The sequence below is a fragment of the Globicephala melas genome, chromosome 3 (genome assembly GCF_963455315.2).
Source record: "Globicephala melas chromosome 3, mGloMel1.2, whole genome shotgun sequence".
Taxonomy (NCBI): Eukaryota; Metazoa; Chordata; class Mammalia; order Artiodactyla; family Delphinidae; genus Globicephala; species Globicephala melas.
The window spans coordinates 127,471,076-127,476,039 of record NC_083316.1 but is presented as its reverse complement, the minus strand read 5'-3'; positions in this window follow the sequence as shown (position 1 = coordinate 127,476,039).

Below are 4,964 nucleotides of genomic sequence, written 5' to 3'. Positions count from 1 at the left end.
TGACAAACCCACAGCCAACATCGTCCTCAATGGTGAACTGAAACCATTTCCACTAAGATCAGGAAAAAGACAAGCTTGACCACTCTCACCACTCTTATTCAACATAGTTTTGGAAGTTTTAGCCACAGCAATAAGAGAAGAAAAAGAAATAAATAAGGAATAAAAGGAATCCAAATCGGAAAACAAGAAGTAAAGCTGTCACTGTTTTCAGATGACACGATACTATACTTAGAGAATCCTAAAGATGCTGCCAGAAAACTACTAGAGCTAATCAATGAATGTGGTAAAGTAGCAGGATACAAAATTAATGCACAGAAATCTCTGGCATTCCTATACACTAATGATGAAAAATCTGAAAGTGAAATTAAGAAAACACTCCCATTTACAATTGCAACAAAAAGAATAAAATACCTAGGAATAAACCTACCTAGGGGGACAAAAGACCTGTATGCAGAAAACTATAGGACACTGATGAAAGAAATTAAAAATGATACAAATAGATGGAGAGACATACCATGTCTTGGATTGGAGGAAACAACATTGTGAAAATGACTACACTATGCAAAGCAATCTACAGATTCAATGCAACCCCTATCAAACTACCACTGGCATTTTTCACAGCATTAGAACAAAAAATTTCACAACTTGTATGTAAACACAAAAGACCCCGAATAGCCAAAGCAACTTTGAGAAAGAAAAATGGAGCTGGAGGAATCAGCCTCCCTGACTTCAGACTATAGTACAAAGATACAGTAATCAAGACAGCATGGTACTGGAACAAAACCAGAAATATAGATCAGTGGAACAGGACAGAAAGCCCGGAGATAAACCCACGCACATATGGTCACCTTATTTTTGATAAAGGAGGCAAGAATATACAATGGAGAAAAGACACCCTCTTCAATAAGTGGTGCTGGGAAAACTGGACAGCTACATGTAAAAGAATGAAATTAGAACATTCCCTAACACCATACACAAAAATAAATTCAAAATGGATTAAAGACCTAAATGTAAGGCCAAACACTATCAAACTCTTAGAGGAAAACATAGGCAGAACACTCCATGACATAAATCACAAGCAAGACCCTTTTTGACCCACCTCCTAGAGAAATGGAAATAAAAACAAAAATAAACAAATGGGACCTAATGAAACTTAAAAGCTTTTGCACAGCAAAGGAAACCATAAACAAGACCAAAAGACAACCCTCAGAATGGGAGAAAATATTTGCAAATGAAGCAACTGACAAAGGATTAATCTCCAAAATTTACAAGCAGCTCATGCAGCTCAATATCAAAAAAACAAACAACCCAATCCAAAAATGGGCAGAAGACCTAAATAGACATTTCTTCAAAGAAGACATACAGATGGCCAAGAAGCATATGAAAAGCTGCTCAACATCACTAATCATTAGAGAAATGCAAATCAAAACTACAATGAGGTATCACCTCACACCAGTTAGAATGGTCATCATCAGAAAATCTACAAACAACAAATGCTGGAGAGGGTGTGGAGAAAAGGCAACCCTTTTGCACTGTTGGTGAGAGTGTCAATTGATACAGCCACTATGGAGAACAGTATGGAGGTTCCTCATAAAACTAAAAATAGAACTACCATATGATCCAGCAATCCGGCTACTGGACATATACCCTTAGAAAACCATAATTCAAAGAGTCATGTACCACAATGTTCATTGCAGCTCTATTTACAATAGCCAGGTCATGGAAGCAACCTAAATGCCCATGGACAGGTGAATGGATAAAGAAGATGTGGTATATATATACAATGGAATATTACTCAGCCATAAAAGGGAATGAAATTGGGTCATTTGTAGAGACGTGGATGGATCTAGTGACTGTCATACAGAGTGAAGTAAGTCAGAAAGAGAAAAACAAATATCATATATTAACGCATATATGAGGAACCTAGAAAAATGGTAGAGATGAACCAGTTTGCAGGGCAGAAATTGAGACACAGATGTAGAGAACAAACGTGTGGACACCAAGGGGGGGAAAGTGGTGGGGGGGTGGGGCTGGTGTTAAAAATGTATATATATAAAAAATTTTAAAAATAAACTGAACGAACAAATGTTTTGCTAGACATGTAAAACCTCAGCACCATGTCAGACACACAGCCAGTATTCAAAATACACGTCCTTTTTAAACAAATGAATGAACCACTGAGTGAAAACTCAGAAAAAATGGTGTATCCTCTGCCGAACCTTCTTGATGCCAAAAGTCCTTGCAGAGGCAGTAGAAGATGAGAGACGCAATAAGAGGAAGAGACTGAAGAAACATGAAATCAGAGTTAAGGGCAGACTGAGCAGAAAGCCGGAAAGAAAGAGGCAGAGATGGCTTGAGGGAAAGAAGGAAGAAAATGAAGAACTAGGAGGTTATAAAAAGTCTCACATGGATGTCAAGCTACAGGGTACAAGTACAGACCCGGCAGAGAAAGAAAATCCAGGAGTCTTCAGGCAGAAATCCAGGGTCTGATCAGCCGTGATATGAAGCTTTTGTCCTCTCTCATCTTACCTTCTCTTCTTTTATTTTAGGTCTCTGAGTGAAGGAGTTGGGAGCTACAACTTGAAAGATAGAAATCCTGAGTTCTAGATTCAACTTTGTGGTGATACTAAGCCAGTCACATCACTTTCCTGGCCCCTGGGTGACTAGTCTGTAAAATGGGAGGAACGGTCTCTCGGTATTTTATCATCTACTCCTTATGGCTAAAAATTCTCTGGTGCCATTGAGATTTCCTAAGTAGCTCTGAGTTCCCTTCTTTAAAGCACAAAGAACAGACTATTGCTTTGCAATTAAAATTAAAAAATAGCAAGTTCATTTTCTAAGTTGGATTAGGAAAGGCTGGCAGTAAGCCACCAGCTCCTTGGAGGAAAGGCTCTTCCATAGTCCCATTTTCAGGCCCATATTCATCATAATACTTCAGCACAATTAGGCAAGCCGCTTAGTTGCTCCAAATATCCATCTCTCTTTACAAAGTATCACTGGAGCCTGTCAAAGCAGTGTTGAAGCCTCAAGCACTCTCCTCTGTGAATGTCATTTTGGACAGAGGCTTGCCATTGTGTTAATTACATTAGCTGGCTCAGGACAACATAATCGCACCTGATTAACACTACTCCTTTCTTTTCTTTTCCTCCCTTCAGGCCCTCTGCCTGAATTTTTTTGTTATGCTTTCATTTATTCACTCATTTATCCTTGCAAGAAAGTTGCTGAGCACCTGCTATATGTCAGGCACTAGGTGTGCCAAGTGCTAGGTATATATCAGTAACAAGCCAGGTAAAGTTCTTCCCTTGTAGATTTCCTTAAACTTTATCTTAGGGCTTCCCTGGTGGCGCAGTGGTTGAGAGTCCGCCTGCCGATGCAGGGGACACGGGTTCGTGCCCCGGTCCGGGAAGATCCCACATGTGGCAGAGCGGCTGGGCCCGTGAGCCGTGGCCGCTGAGCCTGCGCGTCCAGAGCCTGTGCTCCGCAACGGGAGAGGCCACAACAGTGAGAGGCCCGCGTACCGCAAAAAAAAAAAAACTTTATCTTAGTTGGAGCAAAAAAACAGTGGAAAGATCCTTTAGCCATAATTACAGTACCTGTATTCTTATCCCAACTCTGCTACTAGTTTAAGGGGTAAGTTGTTTAACCTCTCTGGAGTGAAACAAGAGCAGTCTCTAGGAGTGTCACATATTCTTTTCAGTTAGCCCCTAACTAGTCTCCAGCTTTCATTTTGCCCCTCTCCTCCCTGTACATTGAATCTAAACACAGTAGCCAGACTAATCTTGTTAAAATGTTGTCAGATATTGTTAATGCTTTGCTCAAAACCTTCCAATGGGTCACATTCAAAATACAACCCAAAGCCCTTGCTATGCCTTGAAGGCAGAACACGATCTAGCCCCTAACTACTTCCTAACCTCTTTCCTGGCACCGTCTCCTTCACTCACTCCATCCAGGTACACTGGCCTCCTTGCTTTTTCTTGCACACTCTAAGCATACTCCCCGCTCAGGGCCTTTGCATTTTCTTTTTTTGCGGCACGCAGGCCTCTCACTGTTGTGGCCTCTCCCGTTGCGGAGCACAGGCTCCGGACGCGCAGGCTCAGCGGCCATGGCTCACGGGCCCAGCCGCTCCGCGGCATGTGGGATCCTCCCAGACCGGGGCACGAACCCGCGTCCCCTGCATCGGCAGGCGGACTCTCAGCCACTGCGCCACCAGGGAAGCCCAGCCTTTGCATTTTCTTTTCTACTGCCTGGAAAGCTCTTCCTCCCCTCCCTGAGGTTTACAAGGCTCGTTCCCTCACTTCCTTCAGTCATTTTTTCAAATGTCTCCTTTTCAGAAGTCAGTCCCTGATCTGACCACCCTGTAGAAACAAGCATCTCTGTGTTAGTCTCTGCCTTTTACCCAGGTTGACCCTGCTTTTTTTCTTTTTAATCCTTATGATTGCCTAATACATCTTAATTTGTTTATCTTCTGCCTCCATCTGCTAGAAGATATACTTCAATAGAAGAGGGATCTTTACCTGTTTTGTTCTCTGCTATATCCCCAGTGCCTAGAGCAGCGCCTGACACATAGTAAATGTTCAATAATTGTTTGCTGAGTTAATGAAAGAATGAGTCTCCTCTAGTAAAAAAATAACTATCAGTGCATGTCATAATTTAGTCATACTTAGGAGGGCTCAAATCTGTCTACTGGGGCCTATAAGGGACGAATCAAGTATTGGAATTAGGCTACAAAGGATGCTCACCACTAGAAATGGACCATCATAGGAAGCCAATCCAACCCATTCCATTAAGAGTTCTGTTTCATAGCATGGTAGTCACCCTAAGATTAGACCTGAATGCCATTGCTTCTCTACAGCTTCTTGTGGGGAGAAGAGTGGGCATGACTATCTTCGTTTGACTTAGGCCAGAGAGGTTTGGTCATTTATCCAATGTCAGCCAGGCTTTTTGAGGCAGAGAGAAAATAAGAA